This window comes from Mus caroli, unplaced genomic scaffold (genome assembly GCF_978045245.1).
Source record: "Mus caroli unplaced genomic scaffold, Mus_caroli_1 scaffold_2, whole genome shotgun sequence".
NCBI classification, from domain to species: Eukaryota; Metazoa; Chordata; class Mammalia; order Rodentia; family Muridae; genus Mus; species Mus caroli.
The window spans coordinates 100,004,138-100,026,491 of NW_028227257.1; the positions used below are offsets into that span (position 1 = coordinate 100,004,138).

At 40.0% G+C, this 22,354-nt stretch overlaps 1 pseudogene; it reads right to left on the reverse strand.

Moving 5' to 3' along the window:
- Positions 1-2,128: 2,128 nt before the first annotated feature.
- LOC110289589 (peroxiredoxin-6 pseudogene) lies at positions 2,129-3,941 on the reverse strand (annotated as a pseudogene).
- Positions 3,942-22,354: the final 18,413 nt, after the last annotated feature.

The window sequence follows — 22,354 nt, forward strand, 5'->3', positions numbered from 1 at the left end:
AAGATGGGATAATCTGCTCAAATCCAAAGTGAGCAAATGCATTTCTCTGTTTTTAACTTATTAATTTTATTTCTGATATGAAAGAACTTGAATGTAGTCTGCTCACATCAACGGAGTGGGAGATAACCCCATCCATTCTCTTAATAAACAGGTCATATTAAATTTAACCAGAAAATCAAGATGACATGTGAATTGTAAGTCAATAGAAAATTTAATTTAATATCTATTACTTATAATTACCTAATAAAAGATTGTCTTCATAACTTCTATAATTATGATGAATCCCGCAATATGTCCCTATTTGCTCTGAACCCTTATCTTAATTCATTGCAGACATTTCATGGTGTGAATCTGGGTACATGTCTGCTTTCTCATTGGACTGTAATAGTGAGAACAAATACCCATCACTTATCGTTGGTTCTTTCACTGGAAGTGGTACAAAGCTTTGTGTATCACAAGTGCCCAATAAATACATTTGCAATTTAGTTATTCAGACACACGCTGAAGTTTTCCTCATAATTTAAAATCTATATTGGTGTTTTAAAGAGGAACCTAGAATTTGGAACCACAAATTTAGCTGTTTCCTTAGTTAAAACACACACACACACACACACACACACACACACACACATTCTTGGGGTCTGGAGAGAAGGTTCAGTGATCAAAATCTCTTTCTGCTCTTTCCGAGGACCCAAGTTTTATTCCCAGAACTCATGTCAGGAGGCTCACAACCTGCTATAGCTCCAGCTACAAGTGATCTGACATCCTGTTTGGGCTTCCATAGGGACTTGCCCTAGAATACATATATCCCCGCACAGATATACATACAGTGAAAAATAAAATAAATAAGTTATATTGAAATAAAATACAACAATAAGAATTATCTAAACAATGAATAGAATTGGTTTTATTTGCATTTCTGGGTCGATTAATTTTGCTGAATAAAAGTTCTGATCTTTTCTTATATACTCTAGGGATGATATTTCCTCTCTAATGACTGTGAAGACCTGGCAGGCATGTCCAATTTTCCTGATCTCCATCTAGTTGATTGGCATTGCCAAATGTCTGTATTCCTTGTAAACAAGAAGTCTCAATGCCAAACACATTGTGTTCTCACATTCTCCTGCATGAGTGTATTTAGAGATGAAATCAGTTGGGAATTGTTAAGGTTAGCCTTTAAGGGACTATAAAGTCGAAGCCAGGAAGTCTCCTTCTTTTGCCTGGGTGATGAGGTAAGTTGTGTAATCATTCTATGAAAATATTGGGCCTGAAAAAGCAACATTTCCATGATTAGAATAAGCGATAAAAGAAAAGATAGAAAAGCAAAAAAAGTTATATCCGTCTTCTCCATATATTACTGTTAGATTTTTCTGCCTATTCTTTATTTTTTCACATCTATGAGAATATTGAAAGATTATCTTTCTGCTTTCCATTTAAAACTACAACACATCCCAGGTGTTTTAATCTTTATAAGTAAGTGCCCAATAATTCTATAATACACATGCATATATTTCACTAAATGATTTTATATAGTTTAACTAGTTGTTCTATAGTGTTTTACAGCTTTTGAAGCTCTTTTGAATTTTTCTTTGCTATTGTAAATAAAAATGCTAGTGTAAGTATCATTTTGCAAATGTACCCGTGTTTGCTCTTTCAGATTTCTTACTTTTTTATACACAAACATATAAACAATAAAATAGATTCCCAAGAGCCTAACTTCAGAGCTCAAGAGCCTAAGGATTCTTTTTTGTATGATAATTTTTAGTAGGAGGCAGAGGATCACTTTCTTCCCATAAAAACATAATTATTGCTTTTAAGTTCATTAAGGTGTGTTTTTTTCCCCTTTGACAACAGCAGGCAAACAGAATGGATGGGTGGATAAAAGTGCTTACCACAAAGTCCGACACCCAGTAGCACAGCATCTGTAACATTTTGTACGTTTGTGTTTCACTTGAACGTCATCGTTGGTGGCAGATCTGTTAATGATTATCGACCTCTCTAAAGTTGGATTATTGGTTTTCTTTTCTTTCTTTTTTTTTTCTGATCAGAATTTTATTTGTTGAACACCCCCCACCCCCCAAAGCAGAATTCAGAAATGGTCACCCACTACTAGGACATTGAGTGGTAAAACATTGTCACCGCCCGTCTTTTATAAGGTGCGTTCATATGCAGACATCACCAGAGAGCAAATGTGGAAACTCCAGGAGGTACATGCGCACTCTTGGGAGGCGAAAGGCTTTCTGAGCCCATTTTGATAGAAACTTACAATGGATTCCCCGTAAGAATTTCCCCGGCTGTTCCTATTTTATTTACTAAAAATACAGAATCGAAAAGTTTCTCCCTGTGTGAGTGCTCTCCAAAATGGGTAACAGAAGATTCAGTTCGGAAAGCTACAAAAGGTGTTTAATCATTCTAGCACGGAGCCCACACTGACACTACCTTGCTGATCACAGAACCTGCAGAGACCTAAGGAATTGTCAGTACACAATTCTTTCAAAGAAAACCAGTCAGTATGACGCTGTGATAGGCAGAGGGGCAAAATGCTGGCGAAGGCACAGAGTAAAGAGAGGAACAGAGAAGGGTTTGGTGCCATTTCCATTTAATGACCCAGTAGTATAGCGAGCGATCTATAGGAGCGGCTGTGATCATGTCACAGTCTTTCTACGGAACTGCTGCAAGGACCCACCGCTGTCAGCGGACACCCTCACGTCCCAGTGCTGGGTGCGCAGATGCAGTCCCAATTCCTGCAAAGACTTAAAGCTGGGGTATATAACGGAGGTAATTTTTGCCAGACGGGAGCTCTTTGGTGAAGACTCCTTTAGGGAAACATCGTTCACCCTCACGTCCCAGTGCTGGGTGCACAGATGCAGTCCCAATTCCTGCAAAGACTTAAGGCTGGGGTGTATAACGGAGGTAATTTTTGCCAGACGGGAGCTCTTTGGTGAAGACTCCTTTAGGGAAACATCGTTTGGCTTCCTCTTCAGGGAGTTCGGGAAGGACCATCACTCTCTCTCCCTTCTTCCAATCAACTGGGGTGGCAACTGGCTTTGTTTCTGTCAGCTGGAGGGAGTCAATCACTCTGAGAAGCTCATCAAAGTTCCTGCCCGTGCTGTTAGGGTAGAGGAGAGACATCTTTAGTTTCTTGTCAGGGCCAAAAACGAACACCCCCCGGGCCGTCACAGGCATGCCGTTAGTATCCTTCTCTTCTGGATCCAACATGCGCAAAAGGATGGAAATGTCCCTGTCCTTATCTTCAATGATGGGGAATGGCAACTTTTCTTTGGGTTTTGCACCATTGTAAGCATTGATGTCCTTGCTCCAGGCAAGATGGTCCTCAACACTATCTATTGAAAGAGCAATCAACTTAACATTCCTCTTGGCAAACTCTGGCGCCAGCTTTGCAGCTCTGCCAAGTTCTGTGGTACACACAGGGGTAAAGTCCTTTGGGTGGGAAAAGAGAAGGCCCCATGAATTTCCCAGGAAATCGTGGAAGCGGATGCGGCCGATGGTGGTATTGGCTTCAAAGTCGGGGGCTTCTTCCCCGAGAAGCAATCCTCCGGACATGGTGGCAGCGGTGACGCTGAGAACAAGGAGGCGCAGCCGCAGCAGTGAGCCGATTATTCGTTTTCTTATTTTGACTTTTAAGAATTATTTATAGATTTTAAATAACTATTCTCAACGTCTTTTGCATTTTTTTCCTATCCATTTTTGGCTTGTCTTCTTAATATCTTGGCAATATCTTCTGTAGAACAGGATTGAAAAATAAATTTAGAATTAACATTACATTTACTAGTCCCTGCCGTGTGTACATTCACATGCAGATGTCCTGAGGAGTATCTGTTGATCACTGTCCAGTCTGATCATGGTGGCTTCTGCTTTGTAGTTACCAATTCAACTCAGTGTTTACCATCTTAACTTGAGCACGTTGCAAACTTGAGCCCCTCCCCCCCCCCCAACGGTCTGTAACTCCAGTTTGAGAGGATTCTATTCCCTCTTCTGGTATCTAAGGTTATAAGGTACCCATGTGTTGCAGACATACATGCAGACAAACGACCCAATCACATAAAATAAAAGTAAAAAAACAAAAAAAACGAAGTTATCTCCATGAACCTTGATGTCTTGGACATATAGATGGGGTGGATAAGAATGGGGAACAACTGATGGTCTTGAAAATCTGACCCGGCACAGAGATGACCCAGAATGAAAAACTTTAATTTTAATGAGTTTCTGTTCCCAGACATGTCCACAGTGACTTTCTAGCAATTACAGTATTAGTTTTCTCCCTCAAATGCTGGCTTCCATGAAGATTTTTGCCTGTGACTTCCTGGTACGGTGAGTTGTGATTCTCATATTTGTATCTATGTCACTTGGGGCAGAGCCTTGCCCTATGGCCTCACTTTTCTTACAGATCTAACAGGAGCTGTGAACTTCCAGCTTGGCCAGCTATGTTAGGATGCTATGCAGATATCCAAGCTCCTGACACACCAGGATGGCCACACTTCTTTCTTCTTTTTTTTTTTTCTTCTTTTTTAAGAGTCATGCAAAAGAGTAAAATGTTAGAGCATTTTTCAAAGAAACAGAACTAGTTGGTTATGATGCTAAATTTTTATTTTATTATCATAATGCCTTTTAAACAAATTTTAAAAATTGACCAAAATAATGACCACTTTATAGACTATAAAAATAACTTACTTTGAAAAAAAAAAAGGAAACGTATCACATTTAAATATCGAAGAGACTACTGCTTAGCACAAGTTCTTGAAGACTAATTTTTGACATATATTTTCCTCTAAGGCCGCTTCCTTTTCTACCGTGTGGTTGCTTGCCAGCATTGGTTCTAACAGTCATGCGTGGCTTTCTCTACCTTCATCTCCTTTTCTCTAGGCAGTTGTCAGGATGTATAGCTTGTCTATCCTGTTGCTTTTCTCTCAAATGCTAATTAGTCTCAAGCTTTTTTCTGACTCAGTTTTAAAATCATACTTGCTATAAACCCATAGATGGGTCTAAGGCTGTTGAACTCTAAAGGAATCTTCAGTTACCCAAGCTTACATTACTTACTGTAAAAGCAGCAGATTCCTAAAATTGTGTTCTTTAATGGCAATGCAATGTTCACTATGTAGTTGGTGCAAAACTATCTTATCATAGCAAATGAATGTGGAAGAAATGTAATATAACATTTGTAGTTCTGTGTTTTGTGGGTGTTGGGATGCTGCTTTGGGATACTAAATGCCCGGGTGCTAGGCTACATTTTTTTCCTCACTACCATGGGTGCTGGGCTCGAGACATGCAGAAACATGCTCAGGGGAGACAGAAAGAAGCCTAAGGTGGGGGCCCTAGCCCGAGTTTCTCCCGGTGAGAAATAGTGCAGGCGCAGTCGGAGCCTGTGTGTGATTCTCTAACTCCAAGACACCCAGATGGCACTGGGGACATCAAGGAGCTGAGAATGTGGGTCTCTCAGACCTGAGATGAGTAGGGGGTGGGGGAGGGAAAGGGGCACCCAACTTAGCTCAGGGTGAGTGTGTCAGGAGCCAGGAGAGGCCTTCTGCAGGAGATTTAGGCATGGCTTGATATTGACAAAGGTCCCCCATAGCAGTCTTTGAGGACGGAGACAGTCCTTGTTTGTCTAAACTGTTTATTCATGGTAGAAAAGGTGCATGTGACTTACTCAGGGTGGACCAGGGATTAAATACCTTTTGCAGGAAGGTGTGTCTGAGAAGGGAAGTTTATTGGCTAAACCCTCAGAGCCCACCTAGATATCTCATTAGCATGGAGAACTCTGGGCTGTATGCTCTGTGACCAGTTGTCATGGTCCTCTTAGTGGGATGTCACGGTCACATGTTCCAGGACAGGAGTCTGGTTGGAGCATATTCAGACACCTTCCATTCTCAATTATTAGAATTGCCGTGGTCTCTTGATCTGCTCAACCTTACCAGTTTTTCTGTCTGGTGTCATGATGGTTGCACTTGCCCCACAAACATTATTAATAATGAAATAGAAAATAAATAAGAAGATAATAAAATAAAAATTTGGCTCATTAAAAGATCAAAAATGAAGCCAAAAACTGATTGTGAGTAGCTGCCCACATCACACAAATGGCAACTAGATAATACATGTTATCTATGTTAAATAGATAATCTTGGGGCAAACAACATGAGCTAAACCATAATTGTGTAAAATATCCAGACAATATTTCGGCACCCCTAAACCCAACTATGAATCTACAGAAAATACAGAGAGCTTGGAAACATGTTGGACATACAATCAGCAAAATATAAGCAATGGTGCACTCCACAAAACAGCCCACCTTCCTCACCACATGCTGTAATTAAAATAAACAAGAGAGAGAAAAGCAATCTGCCAAGTAAGGGTCTCAAAAGATGTGCAACATGCTCCACTATGTTCATAGCAGCCCTATTTATAATAGCCAGATGCTGGAAAGAACCCAGATGTCCCTCAACAGAAGAATGGATACAGAAAATGTGGTACATTTACACAATGGAGTACTACTCAGCTATTAAAAACAATGGATTTATGAAATTCTTGGACAAATGGATGTATCTGGAGGATATCATCCTTAGTGAGGTAACCCAATCACAAAAGAAGTCATTAGATATGCACCCACTGATAAGTGGATATAGCCCAGAAACATAGTATAACCAAGATACAATTTGCAAAACACAAGGAAGTCAAGAAGAAGGAAGACCAATGGGTGGATACTTCATTCCTCCTTAGAATAGGGAACAAAATACTCATGAAAGGAGTTACAGAGACAAAGTTTGTAGCTAAGACAAAAGGATGGACCATCCAGAGACTACCCCACCTGGGGATCCATCCCATAATCAGCCACCAAACCCAGACACTATTGCATATGCCAGAAAGATTTTGATGAAGGGACCCTGTTATAGCTGTCTCCTATGAGGCTATGCCAGTGCCTGGAAAATACAGAAGTGAATGCTCACAGTCATCTATAAGATGGAACACAGGGCCCCCAATGGAGAAGCTAGAGAAAGCACCCAAGGAGCTGAAGGGATATGCAACCCTATAGGTGGAACAACGATATGAACTAACCAGTACCCCCAGAGCTCGTATCTCTAGCTGCATATGTATCAGAAAATGGCCTATTCAGCCATCACTGGGAAGAGAGGCCCCTTGGTATTGCAAACTTTATATGCCCCAGTACATGGGAACGCCAGGGCCAAGAAGTGGGAGTGGGTGGATAGGGGAGCAGGGCTGGGGGAGGGTATAGGTAACTTTTGGGATAGCATTTGAAATGTATATAAAGAAAATATCTAATAAATAAATAAATAAATAAATAAATAAATAAATGTGCAAATTGTCTTCAATCTGTGGGTTTACTGGGAGAAAACACGAGGTCTATTTTTAAATTATGGTCTTCATGAGGAAACTAACTCTAAACACTAGATGTTTGCTATTGTTAAGAAATCCTTGTTAATTCTTTCAGTTGTCATAATATATTGTGGTGGTATTAGAAAGATTCATTATACGTAGGTAGGAATATAAATGTTTACAATGAAATAATATAGTAATTGCAGTTTGACAAAGTAATGTGCTGTGGAGAGAACTAGATAGACACTAGGTGAGTTAAGGTGAGGAAAGGGACTGATGAAATTGAAGGATGAACACGTGGAATTGCCTGTGTCCCTCGCTGCAAAGGGTGGGTGCATAGGATTCATGGAGCTCTTCACTGTAAAGGATGGGTGAATTGGGGCACATGGAGCTCCTTGCTGCAAAGGGTGGGTGCATGGGGTATATGGTGCCCCTCACGGTGTTAGGGATGGGTACATGGGGTTCATGGTGCCCTTCATGGTGTTAGCGATGGGTACATGGGATTCATGTGCCCTTCACTGTGTTAGGGATGGGGATTCATGGTGCCCTTTATTGTGAGGGATGAATATGGGATTTGTGGAGGCCCTTACAATAAAGGATGGGTACGCTGTGCCCCTCACAAATTTTGTGTATATTTGAGATTTGAAACAACGTTTCACAGGGTTCTGGGAATTATCAAGAAGGCCCAAACCCCATTAGGTCACTAGAATAATAAAAATGGAAAATGGCTTTACAAAAGACCAATACATTCACCAATCCCCTAATAATATAGACATCTGGTATAATAAAAAAAATGAAGTGACTCAGTGGGAGATTGGCATGTTCACATTGATTTCTGGATAAAAGAGTTGTTAATGGTTTTGCAGATAACCATTAGCAGACATGAGGTTTAGATTGTTTAATACAAGAGTTAAATCTAGATTCCAATGAGCATTTAACTTTTCTACTATTAACTCTCATATATAAAAAAAGCAAGATGCCTACAATTAAGTTCCCAAAGATAAGTTTGACATTGATTCTAGTGAGGACACTCAAAACAAAAAAATTCCAAAACTGTATATTACATATTATATATGAAGCATTAGGAAGTTAAAGTTAGCAAAGGATTAAAAGCATAATATGCTAAATGCAAGTAGGTTTTTGTTTTTTTTTTTTTAAGTCTAAAAGATAGCTTAAAATTTGGAAATCTTAATATAGATTATGTTAGAGCATTAAAGAAAAAAACCTCCTACATAATTAGCAGAGTTCTTCCCCATTTTTGGTGTTGCTGTACATTTCAGGAAAGTGTGTTTTAGTTCAAGTTTCTCCCTCATTTGTAGATAATTTCTGGAATGATCCAAAAATTGCCTCGCTTGTCTCTAAATAAGATGATTGCTAAGTCTGGTCAAATCAGGTTCAAGTTAGTTGAAAAAGGGTTCATTATATGGGACAGAGTAATTATATGCTGTGTGATGATTAAAATTGCTCTAATGATTAATGGAGTAGATTTTATGTCTTATTAAAATGCAAATTATCTTGGCAGAAATGATACATTCTGCTTCATTTACCAATTCGCAGAGGAGACTTGTAGCAGATGTGGAAAGCTTGGAAAATATACTGGATCAAAGACAGGGAGGAAGGCAGCTCATCCCTAAGACCAAGGTAACTCAGTAACATTGGCCTGGCGCTTTGGCTTATGGTGAACCTATGTCTGGGCTGTAGTCACTGGGCTGGTAGGAAAGAGAATAGTAAACTCAGAGAGATGGGGCAGATGACAAAGTAGATTAGCATTCAAGAGTGTTTCCCATGGTTCCAACCTTTGACAGGCATTTTAATAATGGTGAGTACTAGGACTGTTCACAATTTATAGATAAGGAATTCCAGAGAAGTTAAATCACACACATAAAATGACACAACCAATGCAATGCTATGCTCCATAATGATTTCAACTTCCTATGACTCTAATGTTATTTCTCCTGAATAATTAAAGGACGGAAGAATCTATTCTACCATTAGTTTTAATAATGAGAAATTACATAATATTACATAAGCATATTTCACTAGCATAAAACATTTCTTTAAATAAATTACTAAAAGCTTCAGTGAGATTTGACAGCAGAGAAAGCCTTTTTTGTTAAATACAAGGAAGAAAACCCATATATGTTTCTTATTAATTGTTACATTAATTATATGTTATATATCATGTTACATTCATATGTAACATATTAATTATTTTACACATATAAATTAATTGTTACATATATAAGAATAATTATATGTATGTATATGTATATTGAATTAAAGATTAATTTAATTAAACAAGGCATGCTATTATTCAGCTTTCTGCCCAAATGGAACTTGTGAGAAGAGCAACTTGAAGTAGAACAAACTTCTCTCACTTCAGCCCAGGTCCAAATGTCTGCATTGCCTTTAGGCCTGTGACACAAGGCAGGAGCATCAGGGAAGAAGAACATGGTGAAGGAATGCTTCCCACCTCATGGCAGACATGAAGCAGAGAGAGAAGAATCTACTGACAAAATATGCCCTTCAAATACATGATCACCATGATCTACTGCTGTGACTAAGTCCCACCATCAGTAGCTCATTCAGACATGGAATACTCCATTGGTGAGATTGGCACCCTTATGATCCAACACTCTTAGTGTCAACAGCTGGGATCCACGTTCCTAAAACATGATGCTCTGTGAGATGTTTCTCAATATATAACATTATACCTTGGCTCTCGAAGGTTTATCTCACAATGTAAGCTTAATTTAGTCAAGATCACAGAGTCTTCATAGTCTTAATTTTAGCATTACTCAAATATATAAGTCCAGACAATCCTGTATCGCTTAAGGTAACTCCTACCCATAAACCTCCGAAAAATTTAAAAAAGTAAGAAAGACCAGAAGAATAGAAAAGAAAGATTAGACCAAATTAAGACCAAAATCAATCAGGAGAAACATAAATCCTATAGCTTCATATCCTGTATCCAGGGTATACCACGATGTGATGTGAGCCCCAGAAGACTTAGAAAGCCCCACCCTTCCTGCCTTGCTGGTTGCAGCTCACATATTTCGAAGTCCCAGCGGCTCTAACTTCGTGGATCTCCACTGTCTCTGTGTGTGGTAGGGATGTGCACAGGGTAAGGTTGCCTGGAGAAGTTAGAGGCATTGGATCCCCATGGAGCTAGTGGTTGGGAGCTGCCTGACATGGGTCCTGGGAACTGAGCTTGGGTTGCCTGCAAAAGCAGGATAGACTCTAAATTGCTGAGGCATCTCTCCAGCTCCAAATAGTTAATAGTTTTTAAAGATATTGTAAACGACCAGATGTTCAAAAAGTTTTGCATTCTACCAGCAATTTGTTTCCTCAGAATCTTCTTCAGGCTTTTTACTTAAAATTTCCATAAACATTTTGTTAGCAAAAAGTGGTAAGCTTTTATTCCTGCCTTTTAACCGACTGCATTTTTTGGCACCCACGTTTTAAAATCTTGTTATGGTCAGACTTGAGTTTTTTAGCACTTCTGGATTCCAGGTCATGGTTGGAAAGCTTTCTCTACTTCAGTGGTCAATAGAGATTCTTCTGCTTTTAACTTGTAGTCTTCCAATACTCATCTTTGTAGTGCCTGGCGCTTGATTCTAAGAAGTTTATCTCCATGGACCTGATTTTATTGCTTTTCTGTATTTAGAAGTCACGGCCAGTTCTGCTGCCAGGCTTACTTATTAAGGATAGATTGTTCCTGTGGAAGGATCTGAGTATGGAACAGATTGTACATTTGCCTACTCTCTTTCTAGATTGACACAGGAAATAAGACCCAGATAGCCTGAGCTACTTGTGTAGGAATACAGAAACCATAAAGAGCCCCTGAAACACCGGTTCTCCACCTGTGGGTCACCTAAGTCCATCAGAGAACACAGATATTTATATTGTGATTCATAACAATAGCAAAATCACACTTATGAACAGCATCCAAATCAATTTTATGGTTTGGAGTCACAATATGAGGAACACGATTAAAGGGTCACAGCATTAGAAAGGTTGAGAACCACTGCCTTGGAGGTTGAGCAGTGCTCTCATTTCAATCACTTACAAAGGTTTCTATTAGATACTACAATCCTGGCTAAAATGAATGCCGAGTGATGCATATAAAATCCTGTTTATATAGGAGGGAAACTTAAAATAGTGAAGGCTTTGCTACAAATTGGCAAGATATATATATATCTCAAGTCACAATGAATTTTACACTGTGAACAGTGAGAGACTCCACAAAAAAAGAAAAATACTGTCCATGATTATGCCAGGACCATGCTGTTTTAGTTACTATAGCTCTGTAGTATTTGAGATTTGGGATAGTGATATCTAAAACGGTTCTTTTATAATTCAAGGGTTTTCTTTTTCCTTTTTAGTTATCTTGCTTTTATATTTGTGTTTCCATAGGAAGCTGAAAATTGTCTTTTCAAGAGCTATGAAGCATTGCGTTGGCCATAAAATCATTGCTCAGTTTAACAGGCAAGCTTTCTCAGAGTCCAGAATTAATTAAAATAGATCGTACTAACGGGAGTTCAACCTGTTGTAGGACAGTTGCCCATGCTGGTCATTTCATGTTGTCCAGCAAAAAGGGCTTGTTTAAGGAAAAACAAACAAAGTTACATCATTCTCAAGCTGTTTTTGTTTTTAAATCTACTCTCTTCTCGCTTTTATAAATTATTTTCACTATTAGTTGTTTGCAACTATTAGTTGTTGCAATTATTCTTCATCTTAAAGGGATACTTGTTTAGATATCTCTGGAGACAGTTAAGGATGCAAGATAAATGTAAGAATATTAAATAATTCATAAATAAGCCATTAGGCATGAGAATAATATGGACAATGACTGTTGCAGTACTTCATAGCAAGATTTAGCAAGACTAGATCAACGTGAGGACTGAGGGAAGGAGATCCTTCCTGTGTCAGGTGTGTGATCATTCAGAACGAAGAACATTCTAGAGAGTTAAAACAAGCAGAGCCGAGCTACAAACACTAGACAGGAAGAGCGAGGAAAGCATGGAGAGTTGGGGGTCTCTGTGTGCTGTGAATTCGGAGTAGTGGAAAGTGTGATTCCAAGGTCCGCAGAACAGACACCGAGTAGGGGCTCCAGTGAAGGGCAGAATCTCAGGACTTGTCATAGACCCACCCAATCAAAACCCATGCTCGCACAGTTCTCTGTCGTTTTCTGTATATGCTAATGACTCAGGAACACTGTTAGGTGACTGGTTCCCAAATGCTAGCTAGGTAGCAAACCAGGATCATTGTGGCTAAATAAAAATGTTGCAAGAGCTGATTGCTAAAACTAGAAATGCCCAGCACCCTCCCCTAGAGGTTATTTAGTAACTTGAAGCCCAGTGCTTGGAACCAGTTTTCTCAGGTAATTGAAATGACCATTGCCTGGGGCCCAGAACAAGCTCTCCCAACCCTGATCTGATCTGGTCCTAGGTCAAAGACTACCAACCTCTGTCACACATTAGACTCACTTGGAGAGTTCTAAAACTTTGCTAGCTGGGCCCTACTCAGAGAAACTGACCAGAACCGTGTGGGACTCGGGAATCTGTTTTTAAATGCTTCTCAGGTCATTTGCTTTATGGGGCCACGAGGACTGAGAAATATCACTTCCTCTTACATAAAGAGCTGAGATGGGGAGAAAAGAAGAGGGCCGTGGGAATGTACGACTTCTTAAGTAGAGGAGATGTGTATGAGATGGATCATTTAGGATGACTGTTGTGATGTTCGAGGTAGATATGGTGGCATGAGAGGGAGTGTGTAGAAACCTCTTGTAAGAATGTAATTGAAAGCCAGGGAAACAGAAGTTAAAACACATGGGACTTTAGTGTATATGCAGCTGAAATGAGTGCCAGAGACGAGATTATGGTAGAAGTGATGGAGAAGAAATATGACTTTAGACCCCAAGGAAGAAAGAAATGTGTTTATTAGGAAGAGAAAAATATGTGGTCATGTGCACATGGTTATTTAAGGACAGAGAGCCTCCTCCCCACATAAGATGAAGCCAGAGAAGAAAATGCAGATGGAAAACGAAACCTTTGTATCCGATTTTAGTTTAACAGGTACCTCTAATCATTCATTATTAGTTATGATTTTAGCTGGCAGTCAATAGTGTGGAGGTTGTCTTTGATCTAAGAGAGTAATCTAATATCTGGTATAAAACAGGTGCTTATTAAATAATTGCTGATTTAAATGCTGTTGTTCTCTGTAATTCATAGACATATGTTAAGTAAGAGCATCTCTGTCAGGCATTAAAAAAATCTTAGAGTTATTTGCCTAAATCCAATGTTATTAGAAACTGCAATCTGGTGCAACACAGTGAATTATCTAGAGGAGGTGTCAAGTTGAATATTTAAGAACCTTTCAAATCTCTGTCATATGCAAAAAGGAATTACTCCACTATTGGGGATAACGGATTTATCGTAGAATCGCTCTTTTTTAACATCTGTTAATGCCAAACCCACTGGGTATGAGCACTGAAATGCTCAACATGTCATCTAGGCATGAGAAGCTAGGCGTCTCAGTGTCTGCCATCACAGACTGGGACTGGGCATAAGGACAGGAGGTTCCACTACATTTGCAGTTTTCCTTGTTGTGTGGATTGTAAGAGTGGACAGTTTAGACCACCCCAACTTTAAAGTCTCAGTTTCCTCCGGTGAGAGTGTGGACATAGGTTAGATTCCCTGTTCACATTTATTGGACTGTGTTCATGGTGCCAGCTGCTCTGATATCTCAGGGGGTTAACGTCTCCTTCCGAATCATTTGGGGTGCTGGCGGGATTCACTTCCTTGCAGGTCTAGGACTGAAGACTTGTTTTCTCACTAGCTGCTCTGAGCATCACAATGAACAGAGGAATACCACCTCTCTGTAGACACTGGATTAGTATCCTGTCTCCCTCTCTCCTAAGCCAGCTAGAGGGTATTCTCCCTTTAAGGGATCGCCTGATTAGATTAGGACCACCTGAAGTAATTTACTTAAAAGAAATGAAAACTCACCATGCTTGCTGATAGGAGCCTGCTATGGCTGTTCCCTGAGACATTCTACCAGCACCTGACCAATACAGATGCAGTTACTCACAGCCAACCATCATACTTAGCCCAGGGACCTCAATGAAAGAGCTAGGGGAAGGACTGAAGGAGCTGAAGGGGTTTGCAACCCCATAGGAAGGACAATATCAACTAACTGGACCACCTAGAGCTCCCAGGGACTAACCTACCAACCAAAGAGTGCATATGGAGGGACCCATGGCTCCAGACACATATTTAGCAGAGGATGGCCTTATCTGACATCAGTGGGAGGGGAGTGAAGCTTCATGCCCCAGTGTAGGGGGATGCTAGAGTGGTGAGGCGAGAGTGGGTGAGTGGGTGAAGGAGCACCCTCATAGAGGCAAGGGAGATGGAGGAGCGGGGGAATAGAATAGAGAGGTAACCGGGAAGGGGGATATCATTTGAAATGTAAATGAATAGAATGATTAATAAAAAACCCACCACAATTTATTTTTATTATTTTACATTGTGTGTGTCTGTGTGGGGCTATGCACACATGTGTAGTACCCGCAGATGCCAGAGGCATTATATCCGCTGGAGCTGGTGGTGTGGTTGACTGGGAACTGTCCAGTTGGAGCCAAACTCAGGTCCTCTGAAGGGCAGCCAGAACTCTGAGCTGAGGGGACAGACCTCTTGCCAGCCCCCCCTGACTTTTGATTTACATCTACAGAGGAAGGAGTGGGGAGGGGGGAGAGACAGAGACATGGGAGGGGAGGGAGAAAGAGACAGAGAGACATAGAGACAGAGACAGAGAGAGTAGAAACCACATTCATAATATATTTCATGTTACCCCAAAACTTTACTATTTACTATCTTGCTGTTTAGTGATAGGTCCAGCTAATGCCTTATTATTTACTTAATTGAATATTTAAAGTGCTTAATGGGGCTGGAGAGATGGCTCAGCAGTTAAGAGAACTGACTGTTCTTCCAGAGGTCCTGAGTTCAATTCCCAACAACCACATGGTGGCTCACAACCATCTGTCATGGAATCTGATGACTTCTTCTGGTGTGTGTCTGAAGACAGCTACGGTGTGCTTGTATACATAAATAAATAAATAAATAATATTAAAAAAATAAAGTGCTTAATGGTTCCTGCAGTGTCAGGAAAACATTTCCAGAGTTTTTACCGTTATCTCTCAGAGGCGTGTTGATTAGTAACACCTACATTACAGTAGCCGCTTGCAGTCCGACACTGTGTGAGCTCATATGTCATATGTCCCTGATTCATGGTTAGCCTCCTGCAGTCTGTAAGGGCTAGGTCACATGTTGTGCTTGCTGTATGTGGGACAGATAACCTAGGCTGTCTCCCTCCTAAATTATACAGGGTCAATTGATAGAGCTAGGAATTCCATCTGAGACCTTCGATACCAAGCTCTTTCATGTAGTTGTTTCACAACCTTAGACATAAGAAGACATGAAAGTTTGCTGATAGGCTTCAAACTTTCCTAAAATAAGAGAGACAGAATTTGGAGATGTACAGTCTCATTTTATGCCACTCTGAGCTGGCTCCCAAGGATGAATCTGCCCTTGTCCTGCGGATTTATAAATAATTCTTTTTGAATTGATCTTATTTTTTATTATGCCCCATCACTTATAATTTGGCATATGTTCCTTGTCTGCTTCGTGCTCTCCTTGGATTTTTATGAGGCCATAGATCTCCTTATTTATAGGAAGCAGCAAATGAAAAACATGCCAGTTAACAGATTTATTCAAGGGCTTCACAGTCGCCCACCCTCATGTTATTCCTTAATCACATTTCATTGTCTGGAGGCAAATATTCTAACAAAAGAATGATGATAATATCCAGAATGGAAATATTCATGAGGCTTGACGATGTCTGAGGATATTCTTCCATGCAAGCAGCTTTGGGTAAGTTGACAGGCCTGCCTTCACAGGCATGATGGGAGATGCTATACAAACAATAGGTATAAGGTAATGTTTACAAAAATTGAATTGTCTATTCTCTCTCTCTCTCTCTCTCTCTCTCTCTCTCTCTCTCTCTCTCTCTCTCTCCTGTTCTTTCTTTCCTCCATACCTCATTTTTTCAGGCTAGGTCTTGTTAAAATAGGCCCATAGAGCCTCAAAATCATGATTTTTTTCTATTTCTACCTCTATACCCAGCTTTTAAAATTAAAGTATTCTGAATAACAATATAGACACATTACATATTTAAATAGGTCTTAAGAATGTCCACTAAGAAAATAATTTTCCTTCCGATTTGTCACAAGTTTGGTGGTTAATGGTAAAAATTTGGTGAAGATTAGGTTTTTATTTTTTATTTTTGTAAAATGGGAAATATATTGTCTAGTGACTGAAAAGGTAACCTGACTTTAAGAACGTGTGGGAATAAGAACATGCATAGGGCAGAGAGATGCCTCAGAGGTTAGGAATGGTTACTGATTTTCCAAAGGACCTGAGTTCAGCTCTCAGCATCTATACTGGGTAGCTAACAAGTACTTGTAACTATAGCTCTAGTGGATCTGGTGCCCTTTTCTGACCTCCATACGTGTGTTTGCTTATGTGCACACACACACACACACACACACACACACACACACACACACAGAAACTTGCATGCATGCACGCTCGAACACCATATATGCATGGTCATATTTACTAAATGTATTTAATTAACATATTTAATAAAGAGTGCATTGGAAACAGTAGCAAAACACACATGCAGGCACTTAGAAGAAAACCAGGCACTCTTTCCAACCAAGCATCACACTTGGGCTGATACACCACGAATGACTGACAATAAAAGACTGCTGCTTATGCACAAGGTGACAAGAAACGTTTCTGAGAAGCGTCTACTTGGTTTTTGATAGGCTTGTTAGTCATTCCTTTCATGTCTCTGTGATCAAAATTCCAGAGACAACTTGAGGAGGCAAAGCTTTCTCTTGGCTCACAGTTTTAGTGGACTTCAGTTTCTCATAGTGGGAAATGGAAGGCAGAGAGAGGGCTCAGTTCACCATGATGGGAATGTGATGGAGACTGTTCATATCAGGGTAGACCTTTAAGCATAGTGAGAAGCTACAACATGGCTGGATGTTCAAAAGCTGTCCCTATTGAGCTACTTAGGTCAAATAAGCCATACCTTCTAAGAATTCCATAGCTTTCCAAAATAATGCCACCAGGTGGGGACAGAGAGCTCAAAATGACTGTGACATACATTTTAGATTCAAACCACACTATTCCCCTCCTGGACTCTAAAGTCTCTTACCAGTTCTAACACTGCTTGTCTTAGTCAGGGTTTCTATTCCTGCAAAAAAAATCATAACCAAGAAGCAAGTTGTGGAGGAAAGGGTTTATTCAGCTTACATTTCCACATTGCTGTTGATCACCAAAGGAAGTCAGGACTGGAACTCAAGCAGGTCAGGAAGCAGGGACTGATGCAGAGGCCACGGAGGAATGTTATTTACTGACTTCATTCACCTGGCTTGCTCAGCTTGCTTTCTTATACAACCCAAGTTTACCAGCCTAGGGATGGCACCACCTGCAATGGGCCCTCCTCCCTTGATCACTAATTGAGAAAATGCCTTACAGCTGGATCTCATGGAGGCATTTCCTCAACTGAAGCTCCTTTCTCTATGATAACTTCAGCCTGTGTCAAGTTGACACATAAAACCAGCCAGTACACTGCTCAAAGTTAAAATCTCTTCTGTAACTAATAGTAACCCATTTGTTTTTAAAGGTAGGGTCTCATTCTGTAGCTCTGACATGCCTGGAGCTCACTATCTAGACCAAGCTGGCTGTGAACTCATAAAGATTTGCCTGGTTCTGCTTCCCAAGTTCTGGGATTAAAGGTGTTCACGAACATTTAACCATATAAATGAAAGTTTAGAAATGAAGCTGAACCTGAGCTGGAGACTTCCTCCTTGCTGGCTAGCTTTCATAGGCCGGAAAGTTTCTATGTCAGCTGCTGGAGAGGAGGAGATGCCAACATTGTGAACCCTATACTCTATGACAGCTTACCTGCCAGGTATGATGTGTGACTTGTGTAATAGCACAGATGTTACGAGTAACATTGTTGTTGTAATCCAACTGATTGTAATCCAACTGATTGGATCTGAAGCCAACAACTCCATGGGGAAAATTCATTCACACTTTGTACTATAAACCTGGCCAAATTCTCATGGAAGGGGAAGTCATAGACTCTTGTACCCAAATACTGTAGTTTTGCCAAATGGACTTCATTTCAATATGTTTATACCCATAAGCAAGGACTACTCTTAGCTTTAATCAGAGAATCCTGTGTTTCCAGTGAATGGAGGTGAGTGTAGAAATTTATGACTGTATAAGGTGCTGAGAATAAGTGACACACACACACACACACACACACACACACACACACACACACACACAAGGCCTTTATACTCTTTTGTCTAAGTCATTGTGGAAAAGGAGCAGAAAAAAAATGTTAAGAGCCAGGAAAGAGAAATGAGCATGACAGTGTGCCATCTCTGCCCTCTCCTGGGCCTGGCATAGTCACTACAACTGCAAACTGAGCACCTGCAATGCCTGCACTGAGTCTGCACAATAATGGGTCTGGCAAAAGCCAGGCATGGGTAGAGGAGGGACTGCAGGGGCTCTGCCCTTCACTGCTGAGCTGTTACTACTGACACATTTCAGGGACATGGCAGCAGTGGCGGTGGTAGGGATGGGGGCTGGATATTCACTTCAGTTGTATACCTACTGGAGTCCAGCAGGTTCAATCCAATGGCCACATAGATTGCTGTGGTTAAATGAAGTGATTCACAAAACAAATCTAAAGGTCTTCAGTTTGGGGAAGGGAGAAGTAGGACTTGATAAGTAGGAGATAAGAGCGATGGGAGGGAAGTATGATCGTGATCCGTACATGTGTGTATGAAATCATCATAAACAATAACACAAGAAAAGCCTGCTTGCAAAGCTTGGTTTGGCTGACAAGCAGGAACTTACGTTTTAGGAGAGTTAGTATCATTCTTCTAATGATACTAGGAGTGGTTCTATGTGATTTAACTGTGCTGATGTGGCTCAAGCTGAACATATGTTTTCCTATGGAAGATCTGAAGTTTTGGGGTATGCTAGACAGAAGGTGTCTACATGACTAGCCCACAGTCAAAACTTACAGCACCAAGTCTCTACTGAGCTTCTCCAACACACATTTCATACTTGTCCTAACTCAGGAACATTCTGTTTGACTCCACTTGAAGAGGATTCCTGGAAGCACATGCGTGGTTTTCTCTCACTTCCTTTTGTTGAGGTTGCATTGTACCCTCTCGCTATAATACATTTGCAGTGTGACTGCAAAAAAGAGAAAGTTACAGAACTGTGATACAGTGTAGCCAACAGTAAACATGTTTGTTATATAAAGAATGAAGAGGAGGAAAGTGTGGGCAAAAGCAAGTCCCAAACACAGGAGAGAAGACTTTAAATATTGTGACTCTATGTCTAGCATCTGGGTCACGTGGATACATCATTGGCCTTTCCAATAGGCTCAGGAACTCTGCCTTGTGGGTTGCTGTAAGAAGCCCATGTTACCTCCTATTGAGGCTGGCTCTGCTCAGAGCCTGCACTTTTTCTCCTCACATATTTCATGCTGCTAGCATCTCAGACAATCTGGTGTCACTACCTCACCTTAAGCTTGCCCTCACATCTTCACACATATCTCTTATAGGGGGTGCCCTGAAAGGATACCTACACAATGCTACACATTTCCTGATCTCATAGGTTCCTCATTAAACAAGCAAACAATGGCTACCAGACCAGGGGCGCATAAATATGGCAGTTGTGCTGCTAACTGAGGCAGTAGTTCTAGTCTCGCATCTTAGACTGCAGCAGTTTTGAGGGCTTGAAGGGATAAAGCTGGGAAGGGGCTTTTGCAGGTATGTCTGTAAGATTAGAAAAGCCAAGGGGCACTCCACTTTTATTTTTTATTTTTATTTGGATACTCTATTTTTAAAGGGAAGTCTCTCAGGCTAGTTTGTAGTTTTATGCCCCAGAGCCCTAATTCCTGAAATGCTCTCAAGGAATCTTTTCTACCATCCCAGTGTAAATTGCTTGATGAATCTCTAATGTGTTATTCTTTTATATGATTACATTCACTGTCTTAACCCGTACATGAGCATATTTTTCTATCTGATGTGCTCGTTTCTCAGACCATTCTGAGTTCTCAGTTAAAAGAGTGAAAGAGGACCTCTCGCATTGTTTGGGTTCTTCATGCCTGCAGACAAGCAGTAAAAGAAGGGTGTTACTATATTCATGCTGAAATGAGCCTAAGTGTTGAATTCTTGCTATGTTCATTGCTTTTCAACTTCTAGTAATAGAGTCAAAGTAGCAATTATTGACCACAGCAAAGCATAATAATATGTAGTCAAATTTATAACAAGTATCATAATATAGTCAAATTGATATTAAGCTTATGCCAAATAAGTTTGTAGGGCAGAGAAAGCAACTAGAATAAGCATTTTTCTGTTGTTTTCTGATAGATGGTGGATAACATTCCAAGATGTTTTCTTTTGGAGACAATAATACTAAATTTTATTGAAAGGAAATTTGTAGTAACAAGAATCAAATTTCTCACATTTCTAAAGTTCAATAAGCAGTTTAACCATGGGCTTAGGTTTAATTCTTTCTGTATTTATGTTTCTGAAACTAAAAAGTATATGAATTCAAGTAAAAATAGTTTTTTCTGTTCACTATGGAGAACACCTGGTATTTGGTATTCATAAAAAGAATATAATCATTTTCACTTCAGCAACAAATGACTAATAATTGAGTGTTAATAAGTGAGAAACTGAGACATAGGAAAATTGGGTTGCCTTCATGGAGACAGAGACGTGATACTTTTTTTTTTGTTTGTTTTTTTCGAGACAGGGTTTCTCTGTGTAGCCCTGGCTGTCCTGGCACTCACTTTGTAGACCAGGCTGGCCTCGAACTCAGAAATCCGCCTGCCTCTGCCTCCGGAGTGCTGGGACTAAAGGCGTGCGCCACCACGCCCGGCTCAAGACGTGATACTTTTTAAAAAAAGAAATTTTAACTCATGACTCTGGTTCTAAAATAAATACTTTTTTTTCTTTTTTCTTTTTGGTTTTTCGAGACAGGGTTTCTCTGTGTATCCCTGACTGTCCTGACACTCACTCTGTAGACCAGGCTGGCCTCGAACTCAGAAATCCATCTGCCTCTGCCTCCTGAGTGCTGGGAGTAAAGGTGTGTGCTACCACTACCTGGCTCTAAAATAATTACTTATATTTTGATTATTTTTTAGTAAAACAAGCTTATAAAAAGTTTTTAAAAATGGTTGGGAAACTCTAAATAAAAAACTTTAAGTTCATTCTGATATTTTCAGTGTTTTATTTTTTTTATTTTTTTTTTGTTAATTTTTAATATTTTTATTACATATTTTCCTCAATTACATTTCCAATGCTATCCAAAAAGTCCCCCATAGCGCCCCCCACTTCCCTACCCACCCATTCCCATTCTTTTGGCCCTGGCATTCCCCTATATTGGGGCATATAAAGTTTGCAAGTCCAGTGGGCCTCTCTTTCCATTGATGGCCGACTAGGTCATCTTTCGATACATATGCAGCTAGAGACAAGAGCTCCGGGGTTCTGGTTAGTACATCATGTTGTTCCAACATTAGGGTTGCAGATCCCTTTAGCTCCTTGGGTACTTTCTCTAGCTTCTCCATTGGGAGCCCTGTGATACATCCAATAGCTGACTGTGAACATCCACTCCTTTTCAGTGTTTTAAATAGTCATATTTCTACACCTTTTTCTTTGATGTATACATATATCTGTAAGATTCTATTGTTATTTCTGTTAATGACTTGGTATTTGAGAGGAAATGTTAAGATTGTTTCACATTTACATGGGTTAACAATTCATTTTTATATTTTAATTCTATTTTATACTGTTCTTCCATACTGTGAATTATTAATAAATAGTCACTTAATTAAGGACTTA